General features: G+C 52.9%; 1 protein-coding gene and 1 long non-coding RNA gene across 3 annotated transcripts in view; both read left to right on the top strand.

The window, feature by feature from the left end:
* The window catches only part of ZNF445 (zinc finger protein 445), a 286,584-nt gene that overhangs the window by 241,110 nt on the left and 18,004 nt on the right, over nucleotides 1–27,470 (top strand). The window lies entirely within an intron of this gene.
* LOC132542110 (uncharacterized) lies at nucleotides 4,303–26,302 on the top strand. Its single transcript, XR_009553258.1, has 3 exons — nucleotides 4,303–4,390; nucleotides 24,837–25,002; nucleotides 25,452–26,302. It is a non-coding gene; the product is annotated as an uncharacterized LOC132542110 (long non-coding RNA).

The raw sequence follows: 27,470 nt of genomic DNA on the forward strand, positions 1-27,470 counted from the left end.
ACTCTTTCCTCCCAAAGAAGACGTGTTTCCCAGTTCCCAGGGAGACCCCAACACGACCCCAGCATGACCCCCACGACTAAGACAGGACAGAGAGAGAGTGCACACTGGTGCTGAAGGTGTGAGGATGCTCATGAGAGACTGGCTGTCAGAAAGTCACGGGCACTTCTCCATGCGAAACTGTGTCGCCACTTTTTGATAAGCCGGTAGTATTTAAATTATAAAAAGCATTATCTAAAAGGACACTACATTGTGGCCAAGTGGGGTCTAGGTTAGGAACGCAAGCGGATTCCATGTTCAGAACCTGATCTGTGTGGCTTATCACATTCTACTGGCAGTCTAAAGGAAGCTCTAATGACCATATTAATAGATACAAAAACAAGTGTTTGAAAGATCTCAACATCCATCCTTGATAGAAATCTCTCAACAAGCTAAGAATAGAAGGTGTATTTTGTCATTTGTAATGAGAGCTCTTTGTCTGGTATTGGTCTTCTTCCTGCCAGGCCAGGAAACCTCTAAACCCTTAGAATTTCCTGCGGTGAGAACAATGAAGCCATCTTTTGTTATGTTAATAAGACATTTACAACCCACATATGGACAGAGGCTGGCTGCCAGGATAGGCAGCCATGTGATCTGACCGGAGAATCCTTCATTTCAGTCCTCCTTCAGATCCCCGGTCAAGCGATTTAGTTCAATCGTCAGGGACCAATGATTTAATCAATCATGCCAACGGAATCTCTGTAAAAACCTGAAAGATCAAGAGTCAGAGAGCTTATGGCTTGGTAAGCATAGAGATTTGGGGGAGAAGGAGGAAGACTGGGATGTTCATTCCAACAGACCTTGCTCTTCAATCTTCTGTTTCTAAATCACACCCTTTGACAACAAATTGATGATCTAGTCAGTGGAGTGCTTCTCTGAATTCTGTGACTCACTGTGACAGATTAACTGAGCTCAAGCAGGAGGGCTCTATAGTCAACAGTCTCCACAAGATTGCCTTTCTATAGTCAACAGTCTCCATGCAGCTGTTCAGGAACGTGTGACAACCAGGACTGACACTGATGTCTGAGTTAGGGGTGGGGTGTGGGAAAGGCAGTCTTGTGGAGCTAAGCCTTTAGCTTGTGGGATCTGACTGTCTCCAGTAGTTAGTGTCTAATTTCAGTTGAATTGTAAGACTCCCAGTTGATGTCAGAGAATTGCTTGATAATATAAACACTCTCCCTACCCCCCTTACACACACACACACACACCCCAGAACCTGATGCAGAATTGTAGAAAGGAATTTTTCAAACAGATGCATGCTACCTCAAAAGCACCTACAGACTGCATCATACTTAGTGGTAAAATACACATCTGATCTTCTCCTAACGTCACAAGGTGGGATGTCCACCCTTGCAATGACTACAGGACACTGTACGTAGCTGATGCAATGAGAAACAGAACAAAACAAAAATGCATTGACGGCGAAGGAAGAAATGAAATGATCTCCTTCCAGACACGGCGGGGTCTTCCCTGTAGAAAGCCTGGAGGAATCCTGGTGTCTCTTCTTTGCTAGTCATGCTGTAGCCAACATGCAAAACTGAGCGGCAGTTGTATTTCTTCACAACATGCAATTGGGTGGCAGAATAACAGACTACCTGACCATACCCCAGAATAAGATATTTATAAAGATTTATCTTATTCGATAAATCAAACTGAGACCATACCCCAGAATAAGATATTTATAAATATTTATCTTACTCGATAAAGCAAACTGAGAGCCTGTGTGCCGAGCACTGGGAACTGAAGAGGGAAATCCCAGACAATGGAGGAGTGGAGAGAGATACTCCATTTACGGGTCAGGAGATTTAGCTAAGGAAAGGTATCCATTTTATTCAAATTACCTGGAAGGTTTAGTGCAGTAGCTATCAAAATCTCACCTTTTTTTTTAAGTAGATGTAAACAATCTTATAAAAATTTGTGGAAATGAGTTAGCTTAGCTAAATCAATTTTGAAAAAGAATAAAGTTGAAAGACACCACTTGGCTTTCGTGTCTGATGGTCAGGAAGTGTGTGATACTGGTGACACATAAAGACAGAATAGTGGAGCACCGATCAGAGCAAAGAGCTCTTGTAGGTCTAGGCAAAAATATCTGACTTTGACAGGGTCTCAAGATAATTCAAAGAGGGAGAGAATAATGGTTCCTTTTCTTTGTTCTCACCTTTATTGCAGGAACTCCGTGCTCCCAGAGCACTCTTGTCTTTTAATGGTAGAGTGTGAAATAGAGTGACGGGAAGACAGAGACTTAGAGAAGAGAGAGGCCACAGCATGGCTCCCGTGTGGTGGAGAGGCTCTCAAGCCTGGTCCTTGTATGTGGCAATGCCTGTGCTCTGCTTGGCCAGCTACGTCCCAATCTTGTGTTTTTGTTTAAACAAATGATGTTGGGACAATTGCACATCCACACACAAAAACAGAAAAGGTTGACTTAGACCTCATGCCCTATGCAAAAGTTAACTGAAAATAATAGGTCTCAGTGCAAATCATAAACTTTATAATTAAACGAACAAACAAACAAACAAACAAACAAACAAAAAGCACAGACTAGCTTTATGACTCAGGGCTGGGTGACGACCTCTAGCTAGAAGTACCAGGGGTTTATCCTGCCCAGTGTGGGGATGGAGACTCTCCAGCCCTTTGTGACAAGCTTGACCTGGACCATCCTCAGGCCTCCCCTGCAGTACTGACCTACAGTGAGACCCAAAGGGCTCTGTCTGTTTTCACATGAGAATGTTTCATGATAAGCTATAAATCACTGACAGGGCTTCTTGTCTCAAGCCTGCTGAGGGCCATGCAGCCACAGAGAGGCTCCCTTCTCCCTGTGATGGCTCCTAGGCTTCTGCCCAATTGCACCCCAAGAACTGTACATAGCCTGTTGGTTTGATCGGTCTGACAGGAACCTGAGTAACTTGCCTTACATGGAAAGACATTTCTGGGCAGGAGACAATGCACGCAGCTTCCTGGGTCCAGATGGGTCTATTTCTCCTTCATTCCTCAGGTGTGGCTTTTGTTGACAGATGGTCTACACAGCTGATGGGTGCTGTGCAGGGTGCCTGCCGGGCTCCTTCAGTCAGAGGCTTAGCCGTGTGGCCATTGGGTCTGATCATTATCTATCTGGGGCTCCACGGCTTCTAGGGAGACAAGAGAACAGAACTCTCAGTAACTGCTCACCTCTGCAGTGGATGGACTTTTGTGCCATCCAAGCCTCTAACAAGAAGAAAGACAGGCACAGAGAGAAACTGAGAGAGGGAGGGGAGGTAGAGAGTAAGAGAGACACCGGCAGCCCTGCTTCACCACTTACGAAGCTTCCCCTGGAGACTGGGGGCTGGGGGGGTTGAACCCGAGTCCTTGCACATGCTGACATGTGTGCTCCTCAACTTGGCGAGGTGCCGCTTCCTGGCTCTGGCATAGTTCACTGTCAAATGAGTTAGACCTTTTTCAAAACTTGAGAAGGTTTACTAACAATTCATTATCCACCTTGAAGCATAACATATAGCTTCTGTGCTGAGATATCAAAGCCTGGGGCACAATGGTGTTAGGCGGAATAATGCAGAAGCAGTGATTATCTTGAGATGAGCTCCCAGGAGAGTCCAGGAAGGCAGTTAGGGAAGGAGCTGACAAAGGAGAAGAAGCAGTTCAGAAAGGAGGAATTTCAGGCCAGGTCACATCTTTACCCGATCCCACTGAAGAGCTCTGAATAATAATGATGATGATGATGATGATAGTCGTTTATATATGCAAACGTTGAAAATCACTGAAAGAACACTATTTCGTGAGAGATAAAAAATGACATGAAGTTCGGATGTCACCATCCTTAACAAGTTTTATCAGAACTCAAAAAATATAGGGACTTTTGCCCACAAACCTCACGCTGGTCTGCAGGGCCCTTAAGGCTTGAATTAAGCGTGAAAAACTCTTTCCTGGGTGGGTGGGGGGATCCAATCCCAGGACTTGGGAGGTGTGAGGCAAAAACCCTGCCACGGGCTTAGCAGCCCAACCCACCAGCCCTTTGAGGACTTTTGCCCACAAGTCTTCTGCAGGTCTGCAGGGACCTTAAGGCTCAAAGAAGTGTGATAAACTCTTTCCTGTGTGTGTGTGTGGGGGGGTGGGGGGGTCTGATCCGGGGACCTTATAGGTGTGAGGTGGAAAAGAGTATATATATATATATATCCTTCCCAGAGTCCCTTGCTTTGGTTCTCCAACAGGAAGTCTGCAAGTTCCTGGAGGGCCCATATGGGCAGGGCTCTGACAGTTCACACACGGGGCTTCGTGATGAAACCAGCCGCTCTGTTTAGTAGGGCTGACCCATGGAGGAGGTGGCCTTCCAGGGACTCCAGGACAGCTCGTGCTTGGTCGCAAGGTAGGGTCTTCTTTGAGTGTCGCTCTTGCTTATGAGGGAGGCCAGAGCAAGTCAAGGTGGATTCGTGAAAACCGGACCCCACAGACGACAGGGGATGATGTCTGGTCTCATTTCCCCCAGCGAGTAATCAAATGCCAAGACGCTGGAGCCCCCAGCCCAGGCACCCCCATTGGCTTGAGTGGGTGGCTGGCACACGGAGAACAGCTCAAACATGGCTGTTTTTAGGTACATTAAAAAAGAAATTCTGTGCTTAAATTAGCAGTGCTTTGCTTTTAATATTCATCTCTTGAAGCAGTAAGCACAGTTTCAACCAGGAGCCTGATTAATATGCAAAAAATGATTTGTTTTGATTGGGGCTTGGTGGGCTTTTCTTCCCCTCTCTGCCAGGCAACTTCTTTGTCAAGTCCCCCTGCTTTTGAGGAATGAGAAGTGTCTCTCCTTGGCATCAGAGGGCAGTTTCCTTGAAGTGGGAGATGGAAGGCCTCTCCGGGCGCCAGTCAGAAATCTTACAGCGTAACTTTGCCAGAGGCAGTGCTTCTTGCCCCTAATCTTCAGTTTCCCTCTAGGTGTCATCAGTTTCCTGGACTGTTTTATGCAAAGTCTTGCCAGCTGGAGGCCAAATCAACACAGTTGCTCTATCCAAGTTCATGGTTTGCAGCTTATTGTGTGATCTTGGGCCAGCGACTTCGCATCTGTTTTCTTATCCTTGAGATGAAGCAAACACTTATTCTAAATCTGCAGCCGGGGCCAGACACAAGTCACAGGGCACAAGGACCTGGGTTCCAGCCCCTGGTCCCCACCTGCAGGAGGAAAGCTTCATGAGTGGTGAAGCAGGGCTGCAGGTGTCTCTCTGTCTCTCTCCCTCTCTACCTCCCTCTTCCCTCTCGATTTCTGACTGTCTCCATCCAATAAATAAAAACACAAAATTAAAGAGAGAGAGAGAGAAAGAGAGTAGCTGACAAGTGTTATCTGCACTCTCATTTTTAAAAAGTCAAATCTGCAAGCTTTCACTCAAAAGCCTAGAGGTGTCTCTAGATGCAGACCCATTTGTAGATCTAGGAAGGCCAGGAAGGCCATCCAGCACCGACGTGACATCACTGGACTTCCCCATGGAGCTGGGGGAGCGCCCTGTAACCAGGCTTACTGCTGTTTCTGCATCCAGGCCCAGGAATATTCACACCCAGCGGCACAAAGGCTGAAAACAGCCTCTTGTCAGTCCAGGGCAAGGTCTGTAACTAAGCAAGTTACATATGTCTGTGTTTTCATAACTCCTTGGATTTGGGGGTTGGGAAGAGAGGCCAGGACCTGTGGTGAAACAAGTTCCGTGTCCATGAGCCTCTGTCACAGGCACTTCCAGAAGGGGAGGGAGGAAGGCGGCAGGTGATGTCTGTGACAAGAGTGGCTGCTCCTCTCTGTCTGTGATGTGGGGGTGGTTTTGGGAGTTTCCTCTTCTGCTCTGGTGTTTCAGATTCTGATCTGCCTCTCCTGGGGTCTGATTTCAGGCACGACTCTGCTCATCTGACATGAGCAGAAGGGGATTCTAAAAAAACAAAAAAAAGTTCTGGAGAGGAAAAATAATAATGTAAATACTTGATTGTTGGATTAATTAAGAAATAGAGTCAAACTTTGTAGGAGATTATAAAATAAATTCTCTAGGTGACAAACCTATTTATATAGCAAGATGTTTTTTAATATACACCAAGGGCTGAGACCTGTCACCAACCCTGCAAACTACTGTGGTCCTCTCCCTCCCCCCCTCCTCCATCCTCTCCCTTCCTCTCTCTCTCTCTCTTTCTCCTCTCTCTCTCCTCCAGACACCCTGAGCAGTCACAGCCTGTTAGTACTGCAGGAATACTTGATTTTACTCAATTTTTTTGAAACATACTATACTTACGATGATCAGCCAAACAGGACAGAGCTACAGTTTAATCTTTAGACTCCTAGAAACAAACTCTTAAATACTCCACATTTGTTGTGAAAAATCAAGTCGGAATAAAAATGTGCGAAAGGGATATTATATCAGTAGCTTTGATTCCTCTCCACTTACTGCATGTCTGTTTCTCTGAGCAGAGAACAGTGACTGTGGGGCCAGTTGTCGGCACACCTGGCAGACTGCACCTGTCATGGTGCGCAAAGGCCTGGGTTTGAACCTGCAGTTCCCACCTGCAGGGGGCAAGCTTTGCAAATGGTGAAGCAGGGCTGCAGGGGTCTCTCTTTCTCCCTGTCTACCACCCCATTCCCTCTCAATTTATGGCCATCTCTAGCCAATAAATAAAGATGAGAGAGGGAGAGGGAGAGGGAGAGGGAGAGGGAGAGGGAGAGGGAGGGAGAGAGAGAGATAGAGAGAGAGAGAGAGAGAGGAGAGAGAGAGTGAATGGTAACTGTGCTCAGTGAGTGCTTCCTCTAGGCTAAGAGCCCACAGTCTCTCATCTAGGACCTGAGGATGCATGTTTTATTTGGATTTTGGGGAGATTGTGTGGGAGTTGAGGACCGCACAAGTATTCTTTCAGGAGGGTTGTGGCACCCCCCCCCCCGACTCACATACAGCTTTATTTCTGGCAGAAAAGATGAAAATTCCCACTAACTGGGATAAAAATCCGTAGGCAACCCCGCCAAGTGATTCATGAGAGCATCTTGGCCTTCAGAGCAGTGGAGTCTGGACTGGAGACCATCAGTAGGCAGACCTGTGGCAGCTCCTCTGATGACGGTGAGACCAGGAGACAGGAACTACCAGTGTCTGTGTAGTAAAGAACTGACCAGACCCAGGAAATTGTCAGCCTTTGTTCATCTGGCTTTGGCAAGAAAGATCTTGCCCCCCCTGGGATGTCCTGCCTGTAGGAGTGTCTGTTTGTCTGGGAGCTTTGGCCACTGGATGGTCTATGTAACTGGCAATGAAGGCTTTGGGTCACATTAGATGAATTCTGGCTTCTGGGGGAACTGGAGGAAAAGTATACGAGTCATCTCTGGAGAGTTTGGAGACCAAAGGCTGGCTACTTAGACGGGACCAGCCTGGCATTGAGGGAGGCTGGCTTGCTCAACAAGCTGTATTTTATTTTTGTTATCTTTCCTTTCCTCTCTTTTTTTTCCTGGAGTACTAATTCTGGCTTATAGTGGTGATGGGGACTGAACCTGACACCCTTGGTTCCCCAGGTATGAAAGTATGTTGTGATGCTCAGGGGCTATCTCCTGGCCCACCCCCCAACACACATCGTCTTGCAGTGCCCTGCCCTTGAAATCACACAGTGGCTGTCACACACTTCCTCAGAGTCCTGCTGTCTGGTGATTCAGTCTCTAGGCCTCGCTCATGCAGACAGTGTTTCTCAGACTTTTGAAATGCACAGTGCTCCTAGGTGACCTGTGCACTTAGTGGGGTTTGCCCTGTCCCCAGAGTCTGCTGCGCAAGGCTTGCCAGCACGGGCTCCCTGCTCTCTTTCCTGTGAATGGCAAGCAGTGACGCCTCCCTGAACTATTCTGAGGGACCTATGAACAGGACGCAACTTACTCCAGCTGTGGGAAGTCACAGCGGTGCTTCATAGCACTTGTCTTCCCCTGGAAATAGCACTTCTTCCTCTGACTTGAAAATTGCTACATCGGAAATATGCTGTTAAGAGGGGAGTTTTCTCTCCAGTCTGCCCCAGCCAGCGGGGTGGTGAACAGGGGCTAGGAACCTCGGGACCTGGAATGACAGGGACAAGAGACATGAAAGAATGACAGCAAGACAGGATTCTGATCAAGCTGCAAAATTTTATTGTGTTCACAGGCATTATAAGGCTTTGGGGAAGGGGGGAAGTGCTGGAGGAGGGGGAGCAATCATCAGGGTGGAATGTTCCCTGCAACATACAATGGCCGAAATCATGTTTGTTACCACAACTATGTGGTGTGTCACTTGTTTTCTGATAAATGGCCTACCTGAGGGGAAATGGCCTGCCCGTGAGGGAAATGAAAACTTGTCTCGAGGGCTTCCATTGTTTCAAAGCTTATCAAGCAGAGAAATGGCTCCTGGCATCTCCTCCCTTCATTACAATTTAACTGAGGCAGGAAATTGGGGGTGAGGGGTAGAGACCTTAACAGCAGATTTGGTGGGCATTAACCAGAGGGAAGAAGTATTGACCCAATTCCTCCCACGGGGTGAATGTAAAACCAATCTTCCCACATCTTATAAGGCTCTTGGTGTCTTTTTGGGGAGGGGAGGCAGAGCCACAGTTTCCAGGCAAACAATTTTTGTTGCTGACACCAACCTCCATGCAAATCAGGTTTGCTTCACGGGGGACTCAGAGGCGGACTATGTAGGGTCCTCCCCCTGCAGTGCTTTGCCTCGCACCCCTTACTGGTGTCCTTGCCCTGCCAAGGTTGGATGTCTCAATGCATAATTCTGAGTTTTATGCCATCCGAAAAGGAGGTCTGTCACCCTCAGGTTCAGCCAGGCCTCTGTCAGCCAAATCAAGTCTGTGACAATGTATTTTTAAGGGTTTTGATGCCAAGGAGTCAATCTGCCATTTTATAAAATCAGTAATCTTATTGAAAATAAAAGGTCCTAAGGTAATCATTAACAAAAGACTAATCAAGGGTCCCATAAGGGGCTCTGTAGTGACTCAAGACTATTTGTGGTAGAGTCTATAACCTGTTGTAATTTGTTAGAAAATTCATGGGAGGAATATATAGAGTGTCCTAGCATGCCACCAGCAAGTCTAAGGGAAGCAGTCAGTGGATGTTATGTCCAGGGGAAGGAACAGCACGTCTGGTCCTCTGGTGGTTGTCAGCACCAACTGATGAAATTTTTCTTCTTCATAGAGGGTCAGCTGTGGAACAAGCAAAACTAGGAGGCAAGGACCAGATAGAGAAGAATTGACATGAAAATATAGGATGGTGTTGTACCAAAACACAGAGGAGGTGCATACACATTAGGTGAGGTTCCTTGAACATGAGGAATATTTTGAGAAGTGAGCAGTCAATGAACATGCAAAGATGAAGTCAGCAGTGGTAGGTCAGCAGAAAGAGAAGACTTGGATAGGCTGGTGCGGTTAGCTGGAGTATATACTGCCATGGTGTCCTTTGTGGTAAGGACTTGCCAACAGGGACTGTGTGGATTTTGCAAGAGCAATAATGTCATCCACCATAATAAAAGGAAAACAAACATGGACATCCAGTGTTGAAAAAGGAAAAAGAATATGTCTCTATGGCTGGAAGGGTGGGTGGCTTTGCCAATGAGATATAATAAATGGAAAATTCGAGTTTTTGTAAATATTAAAAAGGTTTAGTATAGTTACTTCATTGACACTTTAGCCAACTGAATACTGGGGGGTGCATTCCCCTTCTTTTTTTTTTATTAATTAAGCTTAAGGGTTTTAGTTTTTCTTGTTTGAGCTGTAGCCCACATAAATTTGGAAAAAATACCAACTGAGAAAGAAAAAATGTTTTTGTTTACTAAACATGGGCAGGTGAATTGCATCAATCTGCCAGAGAGCATTGGCTTTTATCAATGGAGATTAATCTTAAAAGTCTGAATAGCAGGATCTTAATTAAACAATGCAGGAGCCAGTAAAGTGCTCTCACTATGGCAGGTAAAGCGTTAAAATTTTAAAAGGCTTGTAAAAAAATGAGAAAAATTTTAGGATATGAGTGAGTAAACTTGTCTCGAGGGCTTCCATTGTTTCAAAGCTTATCAAGCAGAGAAATGGCTCCTGGCACCAGTCACTCCCTTTCTTTCCTTCATCTCACTGCAGATAGGAAGTGGGCTCTGATCTGACAAAGAAGTCGGATCCTGCTAGCCTAGACATTCAGTCCTTGATGTGTTCCTTGCTCTGTGCACCTGGCCACCAGGACTTCTGGCAGCAGGCACATTTTTTCTCCTGTGGGAAGGCCCCTAGTTCTGGGGAATAAATAAAGCTCCTGGGAATAGGCTTGAATTAAGGAGTACCCACATTTTTTGGGGGGTGGTATTTGTCCATAGCTCCTAGACTATCTCTGTGGTGTCCCTAAGCTGCTGTGACGCCAAGGTGTAACTAGTGTGATAAGGAGCCCTTCCTGACCCATTTTCCCTCCCACCCGTTTCCCAGGGCCACTTAACAAGTAAGAATTTGCCTGACTTCATGGTTCTCTCCTTTCTTTTTCTATTAGTGATTTAATAATGATTAACTAGGGGCCGAGTGGTAGCGCAGCGGGTTAAGCGCACATGGCGCAGAAGCACAAGGACCAGTGTAAGGATCCCGGTTCGAGCCCCCAGATCCCCACCTGCAGGGGAGGTCACTTCACAGGCAGTGAAGTGGGTCTGCAGGTGTCTGTCTTTCTTTCCCCCTCTCTGTCTTTCCTTCCCTCCTGTCACTTCTCCTCCTCTGGGAGGAGGATCAAGGTTGTTTCTGGGGAGCAGAAGGTGGGAGCTCTGGCTTCTGTAACTGCTTCTCCGCTGGACATGGGTGTTGGCAGGTGGATCCACACCCCCAGCCTGTTTCTCTCTTTCCTTAGTGGGGCAGGGCTCTGCTGCTAACCTCAGGAACTCTCTCTCTCTCCTTTGTGTCTCTCCCTCTCTCTCTTTAACATTATATTAATGATTTAATAATGATTAGTAAGACTATAAGGTAACAGGGGTACAATTTCCCCCATGAGAGTTCCGTGTCCCATCCCCTCCATTGGAAGCTTCCCTGTTCCTCATCCCTCTGGGAGTCTGGACCAGAACTCTTTATGTGGAGCAGAAAGTGGGAGTTGTGGCTTCTGTAACTGCTTCTCCACTGGACATGGGTGTTGGCAGGTGGATCCACACCCCCAGCCTGTCTCTGTCTGTCCCTAGTGGGGCAGGGCTCTGGGGAGGGGAGGTTCCAGGACACATGGTGAGGCCGTCTGCCCAGGGAGGTCAGGGTGGCGTCATGGTAGCATCTGCGACTTGGCAGCTTATAGGCAGCGAGTTATAAAGCAGGACAAATAGTTTAATCAACAGGAACCCAAAGGTAAAAGAATAGCAGACGAGATTGTTTTTTTTCCCTCCAGTTATCACTGGGGCTCGGTGCCTGCACCATATACCCACTGCTCCTAGAGGCCGTTTCCCCCACTTTTGTTGCCTTTTTTATTGTTGTGGTTATTACTGTTGTTGTTATTGATGTCATTGTTGTTGGACAGGATAGAGAGAAATGGAGAGAGGAGGGAAGACAGAGAGGGGGAGAGAAAGACAGACACCTGCAGACCTGCTTCACCGCCTGTGAAGCGACTCCCCTGCAGGTGGGGAGCCGGGGCTCGAACCAGGACCCTTAACACTGGTCCTTGTGCTTTGCGCCACGTGCGCTTAACCCGCTGCGCCGCCACCCGACCCGTGAGATTTGGGGTCTTCATGTGGAAAGAAGCCAGGTCCTCTCTCCTTATTGGCTAGGCCTGCAACAGCATCTGGAAGCAGCAGCCAGAACAGGGGTGTCCTGACCCCTGACCCCTGACCTCTGACCAGGAGGGAGCTAGCTCTGGCTGGGAAGGCCATGAAGAATGGAAGCCCATGACAGAGCCGCCTCTCTGGGAGCTGGTGCTGGCTGGGTCGTGCTGAGAGGGGATCTCTGGACCCATCTGCTTAGTGAGTTTTTTTTCGAGACGTTGCTTTTATTATTAGCTATTTTGATGCTGCTTTTTTGTTTCTGAATATTGTTCTGAATGGAGACGATACTGTGCTGGACAAGCCGTCTGGGCAGTATGCAGGTGGGGTGCTTCTGAGCAGAACAAGCTCTGGATTTCAGATGAGGGTAAGCACATTCCCCTCTGGTGTCCGGACACTCCCAAGAGACCAGAAGCCTACGTGCGGACCACGCTGCACGTCCACAGAATTCCCTGCAAGGGCCTGCCTTGTCTGCCCTCTGTAGCATCTGACGTGATCAGAGCCGCCCTCTGGGCCATGTGCATTACAGCTACCTTAGGATTCCGGAGCAGCTGCGAATAACCATGGATTTTAAAACCGCATATTCATGCAAGAGAACAGAAATGGACACGCTGGTTTGAGTAAGAGGGCTTTGAGTTCTTGAGGTACATGGCTCTTTGAAATGTCAGACTGACTTTGACAGGCAAAGCTGCAGCATTCTCTGACCTGCTTGCATGTCTCTGGGGGCTGAGGGCAGAGGTGGGCACAGTGGTGTCCCAGGGGCAGCTCTCTTGGATAACTCAGAGCCAAAGGAACAAGGTGAAAATCTAAAGAATGACCAGCACTCCGCTTAAAAATGTCATCTGAAAACCTAAAATCCTGGAGTGGACTAAGCAACGTCATTTAAAAAGATCCCCTCTCCCTCTCCCATCTATACTAAAGTTTTAGATTCTCTGCTCTTTTAAAAATATTTTATTTATTTTTATCTTAATGGATAGAGACATAAGTCAAGAGGGGAGGAGAGAGAGAGAGAGAGAGAGTCTTGCAGTACTACTTCATCACTCATGAAGCTTCTCCCCATGCAAGTGGGGACTGGGTGCTTGAACCCAGGTCTTTGCACATGGTAACTTGTGTGCTTAATCACATGTCCCACTGCCAAGCCCCGAGACTCTGCTCTTGGGGTGGGGGGGATGGCTAAGGTGGAGGAGGCAGACCTCTCTTTAATTTTCCGATTCAAATATTCTTTCGTGTGTATTACAATTTTTTTTTTTTTTACTGAAAATAATCAAAGAAGCCTGCAGAACTAGATATTAAAGCCAACAGATGAAACAAAATTACTGGTTTCACTCAGATCAGAAAAATGACCCACATTCAGCATGTTGGCCGGTGTGTGGCCTTGGCATCTATTTTAAAGCTCTGAGTGCCATTTAAAGGGCAGAAACAGAAGCTGAAGAGGAGGCAAAGCCTGGAGGGGGCAGCAGGGGAAGGGCTGCGCTGGACTCTCCCCGGGCAGCCAACTTGGGTGCCGGCCCCACTCGGCTCACCCTCCCCATGGCAGGGGGACGGTCCCGGTTTATGCAGATTGGCTCACAGTGGAACATTATTTTCAGGTGCTGAGGTAGGTCAGATCTGACAGAGAGCCTCCCTCAGGGAAGCTTTCTTGGGGCCACAGGAAGGCGCCATGAACCTGCGGGGTGAGAGGAAGTGGAGCCTGGCCGCGACGCTGTATTCAGCGTGCTGAGTGGGAGAGGTCTCCACACGGGGACACGGGAGGCTGTCCTTCAGGCTGAAGGGAGCGCCAGGGCTGCAAGAGGCCAGTGGACTTTGATGGAGGGATGCTAGTTCTTCTTCTTCTTTTTTTTTTTTTGCCTCCAGGGTTATTATTGCTGGGGCTTGGTGCCTGCTCCATGAATCCACTGCTCCTGGAGGCCATTTTTCCCATTTTATTGGACAGGACAGATAAATTGAGAGAGGAGGGGGAGACAGAGAGACGGAAATCGAGAGAGGAGGGAGAGATAGACAGAGAGACACCTGCAGATGTGCTTCATTACTTATGAAGCATCCACCTCTGCAGGTGGAGGGTGGGGGCTCGAACCTGGGTCCTTGGGCTTAGTACTAGTGCACTTAACTGGGTGTGCCTCTGTTCGGCCCCCGGGAGCACCCTGTGGAACATGTGTCAGAATGACCTCACCTAGGGGCAGGGCGGCTCAGTGTCTCCCTGATCTCAGGGCTGAGGCTGCTGTGTCCTGGCACCAGAGGCTGTGCCACCCTGGCAGTTGAGCTCACCGCTGAGCTCACAGGGAGGCAGCTGTGAACCTTCTGACACTGTCCCCTGGCAGATTGCTCAGGAAGCCATGTTGCTGTGGGCGGGTGCTGACAGAATCCACCACAGCCATTTCAGATCTGAGACAAGAGACTAAAAGCCACGCTTGAAACCAAAGAGCTTGGACCCGTCTGTATGGGTCTGGCAGCGCCTTCACGTCTTTGCTGTCAAAACACGCCCTGGAGGGGAGTGACTGGGGGGAGGGTGTTGAACCTTCACGTCCACCTGCAGCACACCTCCACCCCCACGGGTCCTTCTGCCGCTGTCTCCCGGCACGGCAGTCCCTGAGTGCTGGTTTCCATCGCTTGATGTCTAGAGTCAGAGCTGGTTCTGGTCCTGCCTGTGCGGCCAGCTTGGGCAGGTCACGGAGGGCAGTGCAGGGAGCAGGGGCCTGTCGGTGGGCCACGTGAGACTGCGGCTCTGGGAGGGTCCCTGCCGGGCACTCCTGCGTGCTCAGTGTCCAGTGTGAGCTGCCAGGCCGTAAAAGCACTGAACGGGGAGTCGGGCGGCAGCGCAGCGGGTTAAGCGCACGTGGTGCGAAGTGTAAGGACCGGTGTAAGGATCCCGGTTCGAGCCCCCGGCTCCCCACCTGCAGGGGAGTCACTTCCTAAGGGGTGAAGCAGGTCTGCAGGTGTCTGTCTATCTCTCCCCCTCTCTGTCTTCCCCTCCTCTCTCCATTTCTCTCTGTCCTATCCAACAATGACGACATCAACAACAATAATAACTGCAACAATAAAACAACAAGGGCAACAAAAGGGAATAAATAAAAAAATAAATAAATATATAAAAAAAGTGCTGAATGACGAGGAGGACAAGGCACAGTGTGGCTGGTCCCACTGTGGCCGACCTGCTTCTGCCCCCAGACTGCTGACCAAACGGCTGCGGGTGACTCCTGCTGTGAGGCCACCACACGGAACCACGTCAGTCACGAGACCTCTGCCCCTCCTTCTGCATGGGGCTTTAAGTCCCTGAGGGTCCCGGATGTTAACTAGACCAGCTCTGGGCCCGTGAATGGGGCGGTCGAGAGGGTGCTAACGGCATGCAGACGGGTGAGGAGGGCATGCTGTTGGCGCTGGCCGGAAGGGAGGCTCTCCCTCTGGTCTTTTCTTCTGCCCCCAGGGTTATTGCACTATAAATCCACTGCTCGTGGAGGCCATTTTTTCCCATTTAACTTTAAAGTTTATATTTGATAGGACGGAGAGAAATTGAGAGAGGAGGGGGAGATAAGAGAAGGAGAGACACCTGCAGACCTGCTGTGGCACTTGTGAAGCTTCCCTCCTGCAGATGGGGAGCCGGGGGCTCGAACCCAGGTCCAGGTGCAGGTCCTTGCATCTAGTACTACGTGTGCTTAAGCGCCGGTGCGCTTAACCAGGTGCACCACCTCCCTCTGGACCGTAAACCCTTTTCTAGTCAATTCCTTTCTCCTTGGGCGAGCTGGGGGTGGGGCACCTGACCTCCCTGCTTCCTGACTCCTTGGCGCACGGCCCCGGGGGCTGCAGCCTGTGCCCACCCTATGAACCCGCTCTCTGAACCTGTGACCTCTCAGCCTACGTCAGGGCCAGGGTCCCAGCCCCATCTCGACCCCTGGAGGAAGAGGCCTCACAGAGGAAGGCTCGGGTCTCCCAGAGGACCCGTAGTGAACAAGCACCCCGAGCGCTGCCAGCCCCTCACATGCCCGTCTGCAGCTTCCCACACCGGCCACACCGGCTCCTCCTGGCTGGGGCTGCTGCCTGCCACCCACTGCGTGCGGCTCCCAGGGCTGCTCTCCAGGGCTTCCCTTCCTCCCTTCCTCCCTTCCTCCCTTCCTCCCTTCCTCCCTTCCTCCCTTCCTCCCTTCCTCCCTTCCCAAGGAGTTTTCTGTGTGAGTTAGAATAAGGACTGGGTCATGTGGATGTTACTATGGCAAGCGGGATTTTATATAAAAATAGCCCCACACCCCCAGTAGCCTGTCAGCCAGCGTGAGATGTGCCTCTGGGCACGGGGGCTCTGCAGCAGCCTCCTAGCCCCCAGCCCCCGAGGGCAGAGCTCCCGGGTGGGCGTCTGGGAAGGAAGGCAGGTTTCCCCACTGGCTGGGCCGGGGCGGGGGTGCTGCCCGGCTCTTCCCTCCCTGACCTGCAGCACAGCAGCATCTGCGATTCACGGGGCGGGGCGGGGGGGGGGGGGGGCTTTGTCCTGAGGTCCAGCTCTGGAAACACTGCTGGCGGGCTGCAAGGGAGGTGTCTGGGACGAAGAGAGGAGGGACAGAGAGGCACTGTGCAAGGTGCCCTTTCTCTCTCTCTCTCTCTCTCTCTTATTTATTTATTTTTGCCTCCAGGGTCATCGCTGGGGGCTCGGTACTATAGCACTTCAAATCCACTGCTTCCGGAGGCTGTTTTTCCTTTTTTTTTTTCCTTTCAACTTTATTTTTATTTGACAGGGCAGAGAGAAACTGAGAGGGGAGGAGAGATGGTGAGAGAGAGAGAAAGAGAGAGGCACCTGTAGACCCGCTTCACTGCTCATGAAGCTTCCTCCCTGCAGGTGGGGATGGGGGCTCAGACCCTGGTCCTTGTGCCTGGTGGTCTGTGCACTCAGACCGAGAGCACCGCCGCCCGCACCCCCACAGACTGCCCTTTCAGAAGCGATGCTGGGGGCAAGAGGAGCTCAGTCCCTCTGGAGGCGAGGGAGGCGGTGTCATCCCCCCCACGGGCAAGAAGCTGGCAGTTGGCGACCCCTCTCCGGGTGAAGACTTCTTCCAAGAGGCCCTTCATTCCTCGCTGGCCCTGTGAGCAAACAGCTCTCCCCAGCAGCAGTCTTCAGCAGAGTCGCTGGTGCTGACAGGCAGGGCTTCCACTTCTGAAAGCAAAGTCACCCCTCAAGGAGAACGGGCTCCGCGCATCCCGCCACACTCAGCGGCCTCCTGGCCAGGCCGCCCGCCTGCTGCCCGGCCGCCCGCCGTCCCAGCCAGCAGAAGCGGCTGGTCTGGCCTGAGGCACTTAGGTCTGAAAGGCAGAAAGGTAAGTTAGCTGTTGAGAAAGTGACCCAATTCCAAGGCCTCTTGTGAAGGGCTGTCTGAGTGTTCTGAGCTGGCCTTCATCTGGGCGGGGAGAAGAGCAATCGAGTGAGCTGTGGTTTTCTTTTGGTGAGAGAGAGAGAGAGAGAGAGAGAGAGAGAGAGAGGACTTAAACTACCTGCACCCAGGCCAGTGCTTTTGGAGAAACCTGCATGGCTCCAGGCCTGCCGCCTGGAGGACGAGGGCCCGGGATTCAGCGTAAGGTCACTGAGCCAAAGAAGCTCTGAGATTTAGGCAGGAGGGAGCAGGTGCAGGGGCAGGGCAGGGGCATGCTCTCCTCTCCCGTTAGTCTCCATGAAACCCGACGGCCAGCGGGTGGTTCCAGGCTTCTGACGGCAGGCACCTTCTGACACCCTGGACGAAGAGCTCAGGGCGGCAGTGAAGGGAGACAGTTCTCTCTCTCTTCCCCACACCCCAAACTGTTCAAAGTTTTCAGAGCTTTTGTTTTTTTATACATCTAAAAGGGCAGTGAAATTTTTTTTGTTATTTTATATTTTTAAATTTTATTAGTGACTTAATATTGATGCACAGAAGTATGACATGATAGGTGTATAATCCCACAGCATTCCTACCACCAGGCCTCTGTATTTTTATTCACTCCATTGGAAGCTGTATTAGTTTTCCCAAGGTCACAGGTTCCTCCCTTCCTTCCTTCCTTCCTTCCTTCCTTCCTTCCTTCCTTCCTTCCTCCTTCTCCTTCTCCTTCTCCTTCTCCTTCTTCTTCTTTTTTGATACAGACAGCCAGAAGTTGGGAGGGGAGGGGGACATAGAGAGGGAGAGAGACAGACACCTGCAGCCCTGTTCCACCACTCGTGAAGCTTTCCCCCTGCAGGTGGGGGCTGGGGGCTTGAACCTGGGTCCTTGCACATTGTTCCATGTGCATCACCACCCAGCCCCTTGACTATTATTTCTGTAACTCCCTGTCTATATTTACATATATTTGCTGGGAGTCAATTCTCAAAGTGTTCTGCTAACCACTGGGCCCAAGAAACACCCTTCCCTGAGTACTCTTACAAGGAACAGAATTTGACAGGAGTTTATTGATGTGAACAGTGGTGTGCTGACAGCAAAACAAAAGCTCACTAATTCCAGAGAATTAGGGAAATAGGGAAGCTTCCAATGGAGGGCATGGGACACGGACTCTGGTGGTGGGGACTGTGTGGAGTTGTACCCCTGTGATCTTACAGTCTCATTAGTCATTATCACTATTTAAAAGGAAGGAAGGAAGAAGGAGTGCTTCTGGCCGCCAGTGAGAGTGGAACCTGCTTCTCTGGGTCCTGTGCCTCCTACCACTTCACTCCAGAGGAACAGGCTTCACCAAGACCCTGCCCTCAAGCCGGTGGTGTCGCCCACCTGGCCTTCACCTCTGAATCTGCTACGTGTCTCTTTGCGGATGTGGAATGTACCAGAACTGAGCAGGGCACCGGGTGAGGCAGGGGGGCTGTCAAACAGCTTCTCTGTAGTGCGGAGGCAAGAACAGAGCAGACGGAGCCTGCACTCCTGAAGCTTGCTGTTCTTCTGAGCAAACAGGGCACTGAGTGGGCGAGTCTGTGCTGCTGGGAGTGCAGGGCTCTGAAGCTGGCGGTGCTGTGCGAGTGTGTGCCTGGCAGCCTGCTCTGCTCTGGGGCTCTGGGAGGCAGCCTAGCAGCTCCTCTGAATCTTTAAAAAAATTCTTAAAAATTTTATCTATTGGGAAGTCGGGCGGTAGCGCAGCAGGTTAAGCGCAGGTGGTGCAGAGGATCCTGGTTCGAGCCCCCGGCTCTCCACCTGCAGGGGAGTCGCTTCACAGGCGGTGAAGCAGGTCTGCAGGTGTCTTTCTCTCCCCCTGTCTATCTTCCCCTCCTCTCTCCATGTCTCTCTGTCCTATCCAACAATGAAAACATCAAGAACAACAGTAAAAACTACAACAATAAAACAAGGGCAATAAAAGGGAAAATAAATATTTAAAAACTTTTGTCTATTGGATGAAGCCAGAGAGAAAATGAGAGGGGAGGGGGAGAGAGAAAGAGAGGGAGAGAGGGAGAGAGACAGAGAGACAGAGAGACACCTGCAGCCCTGCTTCCTTCCTGTAGGTGGGGACCGGAGACTTGAACCCTGGTCCTTGCACATTTTAACATGTGCGTTCAGCCAGGTGCACCACCACCTGGCCCCTCATCTGAATCTTTAAAAAGACCCATCCAGAAAGCCTGGGCTGGCCAGTGACAGGCTCTGAGACAGTGCCCACTGCCCTCTGGAGAACCCTTGCCTGAGGGCTGTGTCGTCCATTCTGGTAAAGTGACTGGGCTTGAATTCCCAGCTTGCAAGGGCTTAGCCGGCATGGAACAGACAAGAGGAGGCCACTGGGGGAGGTGCAGGTGCCGGCTGGACAGGCACAGAAGCACAGCTTGCTCCGCAGGCTTCACCAAGCCGGCTTTCACAGACACTCATTCCATGAACGCATGCCAGCACCTACCGTGCCCAGTTCTGCCTGGGTATTGGGGAGACGGCAGTGAACTGAGCTGGGGATGGTGCCTGGCCTCCCTGGAAGGAGCCCGCATGCGGGGAAGCACACAGCAGCTGTCTCTGCAGACGGGGCAAGGGGACGGTTGACACTCAGCTCCAGGGGATGGTCGGGTGGTCTCTTGCTCAAGAGAGTGGACCTGACACCTGGGGGGAGACATCTCTGAGCTTTTAAAAAAATCTTTATTTATTGGATAGAGACAGCCAGAAATTGAGAGGGGAGTGGGAAATAGGGAGGCAGAGAGACTGAGAGACACCTGCAGCCCTGCCTCACCACTCACAAAGCTTTGCCCCTGCAGATGGGGACCGGGGGCTTGAACCTGGGTCCTTGTGCACTCTAACATGTGTGCCCAGCCAGGTGAGCCACCACCCAGCCCTGGGAGGTGTCTCTGTAGGGAACTGAGTGAAGGCCTTGGGGACAGTCTTGCGTGAGGAACAGCTGGACGGTGGGTTGAAGGGGAAAGACAGGGAGGGTCCTGTGTGGTTGTCAGCAAGGCAGTCGGAGCCCTGTGAGCTGACTGGCGTTGTGAGAGGATTGAGGCCCAGCCCTGCTGAGGCCACCTGTTCTGTTCAGACGTCGTGAGCTGCTGTGCCGGCTGTGGCCACAGACGCTGTGCTTGTACCTGCCTGTGCAGAGCGCACTCACCTCCGACTCACTGCGCTGTGTTTCCAAGTGTGTTGCGAAAAGACAGTGCTTGTCTTGCCTCCAGGGACAGGATTCTGAGGGGCATTCACACTCTCTTCCGTGAGCCTTCTGAGTCTTGAACACTTTGGTCTGTGGGCAGTGCCACCTCTCCTGCTATGCCTGGTGCCTCCGTGGTATTCCTGCAGGTACTGCACACAACACAACTCGAGAAAAGGAGGGACGGGCGGGGGTGCAGCTGGCTGAGCACACATGGTACAGGGCACAAGGACCCGGGTTCGAGCTCCTGGTTCTCACCGGTGAGAGGCTTCCCAAGTGGTGAGGCAGGGCTGCGGGTGTCTGTCTGTCTCTCTCCCTCTCTGTCTCCCCTCCCCTCTTGATATCTGGCTGTCTCTGTTCAATAAATAAAGATGATAATCAATCAATCACACCAGGAGGGTGTGGCTTTCTGTGCTGCTCCCTGGAGCAAGTTTCCTGACCTTGCTGTATCCCCAGCCGCAGAACAGGGGCCTGGCAGCACCTCCCTTCCCAGGACGGCTCTGGGCCCTGAAGAGACAGCATGAGTGCTGAGTGCACAGTCCTGTCTGCAGGTGGGGAAGGAAGGTGCCCGGAGTTCCTGTCCAGGGTCTGCTGAGAGCTTCTCCTGCGCAGAACCTGGGGAGGGCAGGTGTGACAGGTGTGCAGTGTCTGGATCGGTCCCTGATCAGACTGTGAAGCAGGATTCCTGCAAGTGTGACTAGAAGCAACAGCTCGGGGCAGGTTCCCCAGGGCCCTGGGAAGGAGCCCCAGGAGGCCTTCTGTGCAAAGGTCATGGGGCCCTGTGCCCTCCTGTCCTTTCCTCAACAGCGGCCCTGTGCCCCCCGTCCTTTCCCTCAAAGCGGCCCTGTGCCCCCCCCCCGTCCTTTCCCTCAAAGCGGCCCTGTGCCCCCCTGTCCTTTCCTCAACAGTGGCCCTATGCCCCCCATCCTATCCCTCAACAGCAGGGCCACTGGCCTTGCCCTGGACAGACAGACCTGCCCCCAAACAGTCCCGTGACTGTTCACCCTTCTGAGCCTCTACTGGGTGCAGTGCGAGAGGGGTAAGGGCCACCTAGTGTACACCCTGTGCCCACCCATCCCAGTGTGGCATAAACGCAGGCACCCAATCCCAGGGTCCCTTTCACCTCGAACCCCAGGCTGCTCCTGACTTCCGCCTTCTGCGGGCCTGGGCTTTAGGTCTCTGCTCTGGCCTGCACCATACCCCGGGAACGAGAAGCAGCAACCGGGCCCTGGCACGGAGATTGTTTGGCAGTGGCCGGGTCCGCGCGGCCCTGGGTTGGTGGCTTGGTGACGCTGACCCATTTGGTGCCCGTCTCTGCCTCCTCTGCCTCTCAGACAGTGACTTTGGTCTCTCTGGGGGCCGAGGCACTTCCTGGGGCTTTCTGAGGGGCCGAGGGAGGCGTGGAGCAACTGTAGCCTTTCCCCTGGAGAGCTTGTAGGGAGTTCTCCACTCGGGAGAGGCCGTCCTCCTCCTGCTTCGGGAGGGACGTGTGTGGAGCGGTGAGGGAGGAGGGGCCACCTGCTCGGCCAGCCAGGCCAGCCAGTCCCCCCTGGCCACTGCCGGGGCGATGGGTGTCACAGCCAGGTCGCCCCACATCCTGGCTTCTCTCCTCCACAGAGACCCAACAACGGTCACATCGTGGGGCCAGGAGACAGACCCCCCCAAGGAGGGCACATCACGGGTGTAGGGACCCAGGCAGAGCCCCCTGCACGGTGGATCTGTGCCACGGTGGGTGCCACCTGTCTCTCCTGGGCAGGGGATGGGTCAGTTTCCCTCTCTTTGCCATGAGCACAGGTTAAAGAGGCGACGTTCTAGACGTGCCCTGTGCCGAGAACAGATTGTCAGTCTGTCTTTCTGCAAAGCAGTTCCCTCAAGGTCCCTCAGCGGGGCTGACAGGGTGCTCTGCCCCTGTTCCTTCAGGTGAGACAGGGGCCAGGCTGCCACCAGCTAGAACTGGGACTTAATTTCAAAAGCCAGGTAAACAAGTCCAGAAAAGTCATTCAGTATACAGTGAATGCCATAAGCTTAAAAAAGTCATTATTTATTTATTGAACAGAGACAAAGAAGTTGGGAGAGTAGAGGGAGATAGACAGGGAGGAAATGAGAGACACCTGCAGCCCTGCTTCCTTACTCTCCCTCTGCAGGTGGGTACCAGGGACTCGAGCCCGGGTCCTTGTGCACTGTAACAGGTGTGCTCAGCCCGGTACGCCACTGCCCAGCCCCAGTACCTTAAGCTTATGCATGGCAGGCAGCCCCTTTGTCATCTGATCCTGAAGGCAGCGTTATCTCCCATGGTCTCTACCTCTTTCCCTTTCTCTCTCTTTTCCATCTGGGCCCTGCTCAGCTCTGGCTTCTGGTGCTGCGGGGGACTGAACCTGGGACTTTGGAGCTTCAGGCCGGAGAGTCTCATTGCAGAGCCATTATGCTGTCTCCCCCCACCCCCGCCCTCAGGAGACTTCTCTAGATTCATTTCACATTATTGTTTATCCTAACAGGGTTATCAGTGGGGCTGAGTGCCTGGAGGACAGACCTGCCACTCCCAGCTGCCATCTTTCCCTTCTTCCCTTTATTGGACAGGACAGAGAGACATGGAGAGGGGAGGGAGAGAGTTACCTGCCTGTGAAGCTTGCCCCCGAGGGTGGGGAGTGGGGGCTTGAACCTAGGTCCTTGAGCAAGGTAACATGTGCACTTAACCAGATGCTCGACTGCCCCCTCGACTTCCTTTTTTCCCTCCAGGGTCCTGGCTGGGGCCTGGTGCCGGCATTACGAATCCACCACTCGCAGGGGCCTTTTCTCCCTTGTTTTATTGAACAGGATTCAAAGGAGGTCTCGAAACTTGACATCAGGCTCAACCTGACGCTGTTGACTGGCTACGGAAGAAGGGCAAACGCTAGAAGAAGAAGAATGAACAGGACAGAGAGGCATTGAGAGGGGAGGGGAGACAGAGAGACACCTGCAGCCCTGCTTCACCACTCGTGAAGCTTCCCCGCTGCAGGTGGGGATGGGGGCTTGAACCCGAGTCCTTGCACTTGGTGCTGTGCACTTAACTGGGTGTGCTGCTGCCCAGCCGCCCAGACCTCCTCTCTGGACTCGCTCTCCCCTCGCCGTGCCGACCTCTCTGAGGGAACAGTGGTGGCCCAGACACTTGTGGGTGAGTTGCCATTTCAGGAGGAGGCTCGGGGCTGGAGGTGACGCAGGCGCTTTTCAGGCCAGGGGTTATCCACTCCAGCTCCGTGAGGGTCTGCAATGTTCTAGAGGGACGGCTGGTCTGAGGGGCAGGGGTGTTTGGAAATGCAGCTCCCCGGAGGGTAGGTGGTCAGTCGGGGTGGGCTGGGGGCAGGCCAGGCTGTGTCCCCGGGCTGGGTCTGGGGTCTGGATTCCGCAGGGGCCCCAAGATTCTCACCTCTCATGGTGGCTGAGTACAGTCCACACGGATTCATCCGCTGAGCAAAATTAAGCTGAGCTGCTCCTGCCTCTTAAACTGTTCCCCGGCATTCTCTCTGGGCTTGACCCCATTTTTAACTTTGAGACTTTTAATCAGGTTCCCTCATGCAGTTCTTTCAATAAGGTTTGGAAATAACATTTCCAGAAAGGCAAGAACAAGGAGCAACTGTCTATGCCACCCAGCTGGGTGACCCAAAAGAGGGGCAGGGCTCGGGGTCTGTGCTTGGCTCTCATTCAGTGTGGGGACACAGTGCATGACAGCCAGGGGTGCGCCTACTCAGAGAAGGGTGCTTGCAGGGCCAGGCGGTGGCACACCTGGTTAAGGAACACACTACAGTGTGCAAGCACCCGGGTTCAAGACCCCAGTCCCCACCTGCAGGGGGGAAGCTTCACGAGTGGTGAAGCAGGGCTGCAGGTGTCTCTCTGTCTCTCTCCCCTCTCAATTTTTCTCTGTCTCTATCCAACAATAAATGAATTTTTAAAAAGAGAGAAGGACATTTTCTCCCTCTCCAGAGCGTCCAACAGCTACAACAGGCTGCCCCCCTCCCGAGGAATTCCCCACCCCTGCAGGCCACCAAGCTGTCACCCGGCCCCTTTCCCTCCATCTGGCCCTCCTCAAAGGTCCCATCACCACACACCACACCACACCACACCAGAGGCCCCACACCAGAGGCGTGAGTGAGGGTATCCTGGGCCCCTCCTTGAGAGAGGCAGCTGCCAGCGCTAGGCAAACGGCACCTGGGGACGTGTCTGTCGTGGAGCCCGTAGCCCAGGACGGGAACCGGGAGCCTCACGCCGGGTCCTGCAGGTGCCGGGGGGGCGTCCTGGAGCAGCCGATGGAGCCTGGTCGTGCAGGGCCTGCCGGGGCCGGGGGCGTCCGGAGCGCTGCCTGTGGTGGGGTGAGACCCTGGTGTTGTGAAGTAGCCGCTCTCTGATCGGCGCCGGCCTGATTCACAACACCAGCTGCCCCACCGCACCTGCCGTGGGTGTGCTGGAGCCTGCGGGACATGGCCGCCCGCCACAGGGAAGGTGGAGAGAGAGGGGCAGAAGTCGTGGTTAGAAGCAGCTTGGGTCCCTCTACCTTGCCGCACAGACCTGTTGCTTGTGTGTCCACGTCCCCAGCCAGCGACCGTACGGGCCGGGACATGAGCTGGCTCCCCGCACCGGCTTTCCTGGAGGACATCCTCTCGCCTCCAACTCAAAGGCCAGGACCCACTTGCCAGAGCCTGGCACCTCAGGCACGGGAGGCGGGAGGCATCCAGACACTCTCGTTTAGACTCTGATGCAGGTATTGGGGACTGTACCCTGGGCCTCAGGCGTGACCCGCTGAACCAGCTCCCTAAGCCCAGCTTCTATTTTATTTATTTAAAAATATTGTTTATCTATTATCGAGAAGGGAAGGAGGGTAAAGAGGGAGTCTAGAGAGACGCCCGCAGCCCTGCTTCACCACTTGTGAAGCTTCCCCCCTGCAGGTGGGGTCTGGGGACTTGAACCTGGGTCCTTGTGCTCTGTAATGTGCACACTCAACCAGGTGCACCACCACCCAGTCACCCCAAGCCCAGTTTTTATTTTAAGAGAGAAAGACAGAGGAAGAGAGAGACAAAGAAAGACAGACAGACACACACAGAGAGGACAAGAGAAAGACAGAGACGGAGAGAGAGAGGGAGAGACAGGCTGTAGCGCTGGTCTACCATCCGCAGAGATGTGCCTGTTTTTCCCTCTGGTGCCCTCATCTAGTGCCAGGAATTGAACCCAGGACCTCCCGCGTGGAAGGCATGTACTTTACTGCTCAGCCACCTGTGTAGCTCCTGTGTGGTGGCGGGAGGCTCAGACCCCGGACTTTCTGCGTGGGAGGCCACAGACGCTTCCGGGTGATCGGGCTCCCGGCCCCGTGCCCCTGCGCTGAACCTGCGCTCACGCAGCACGGCCAGACATGCGGTAATGCCCCACGTGCCCCGGGGGCAGTCCCACTAACTCCCTTTTTTCCTGTCTTGTGAAGCTTTCTATTCCCCCTGCGGGTCCCCACAGTGGGAATAGAGTGGGGGGCTCGAACCCAGATCCTTGCAGGGGTGACTGCACTCTGTACACCATGTGCGCTAACCCGCCTGGCCTGCCCTGCGCTGCCTCACTGTGTTTTCACAGATGGTGACCCTGTAGGTGGGGGCCACGGAGCACTCCGACCAGGCCGTGCCAGCCCCGCTCAGTTCCACAGGCTGCCTGGCTACTCCCGCGACAGGGATGGCCCAGGGACACGGCGGGCTTCCGCCCGTCCTGGCTGACGCCTTCAAGGTGGGCTTTGAATTCAAGACCCTGGGTTCAAAGAGGCTCGCCTGCCTGCTGGGCCCAGGCCAGGGCCGATCAGCACAGTGAATGTCGCAAGTGGATAGATGGCCCACTCTGGTCATGCCAGCCTGTTCTCTCGGCCTCCAGCGTGCTGCATCTTCATCCCCGGCAGGCTAACCCTGCCAAAAGCCTGCACCGCATGCCGCTATGCTGCGCCCAGCCCAACCAGGCTGATCCTGCTGATCCTGGCCGTCTGGTCAAGCCGACAGCAGACCAGGCGCACAGGCTTGCTGCCAACACCCCCATTCTGGCACCCGCCCCCTTTTCTTTTATTTGGTTTCAGAGTCAACCAGTATTTGGGCTGCTGCCGGTGCCGTGCCTTCCAGACGAGAATGTCAAGGCTCTCAGCAGGCCTTCCAGCTCTTCCCGGGAGAGCCAACCAGCCAGCAGCAGAACACACCAAGTGGGGACGACAGGGCCAGGGAACCCGCTCACCAGCAACTTCTGAGTTTCGGTATGGAGCTGCTGGGGCCTTGGCTGAGTGCAGCCCTATGCTCCTGGCTGTCACCGGGAGATGGGCCCACAGGGACACGTGCCGCTCTAGCCTGTGGTCCCGGGAAGCCAACAGCCTGGGCCCCGCAGGCAGATGTGTTCAGGCTCTGACGGGGTGAGCTCCACTCTCCCTCTGTGACCTCAGGCCGGTGTCTCCAGCTCTCTGGCTTCCCTTTATTCCTCTGCAAATCGGGCACAGACGGCAGCTGCCAAGATCCAGGGGCTTTGTACATTTATGGCGTGATACGGTGAGCCGGGGGATCTGTGAAGTTAAGGTCAGTGCAGACTGTGAAGTGAGGACACAAGTCCCTGCCACTCGTAGCTTCCAATGCAAGGGACACCGTGGCCGTCCACAAGGGCAGGTCTGCTGGGGTCTCCTGATGTCAACTTCTCTCTCTCTCTGCTTCCAGGGTCATTGCTGGGGCTTGGTGTCTGCACTACGAATCCACTGCTCCTGGAGGCCATTCTTTCCATTTCATTGGACAGGACAGAGAGAAATTGAGAGAGGAGGGGAGACAGGGAGAGAGAGACACCTGCAGACCTGCTTCACCACCTGTGAAGCTCCCCCCCCCCAGGTGGGGAGCCAGGAGCTCGAACCCAGATCCTTGTTTGGGTCCTTGCACTGGTGCACCACCACCTGGGCCCCTTCTAACTGCACTTTCTTACCTGCTAATCACAGAGCTCTGACTAGCAGGAGCCATCTCCCGACACCTGGAGGGCCCAAGGAGGCTTTCAGGGCGAGATCTCCCACTGGGTGGGCCTGGGCACAGGGCTCGGCCTTTGAGACTCTTATCACCCCTGCATCAGAAATGGGAGGCTGGGCTCTCCACAGCAGGGCTCCCGCGGGGACTAAGTGAAGAAGCACGTGGGGGTGTGGGTCAGTCTCCTGCCAGCGTCAGGGGTCCCCGCACCCTGCACCCT

Source organism: Erinaceus europaeus, chromosome 12, assembly GCF_950295315.1.
Source record: "Erinaceus europaeus chromosome 12, mEriEur2.1, whole genome shotgun sequence".
In the NCBI taxonomy this organism is placed as follows: Eukaryota; Metazoa; Chordata; class Mammalia; order Eulipotyphla; family Erinaceidae; genus Erinaceus; species Erinaceus europaeus.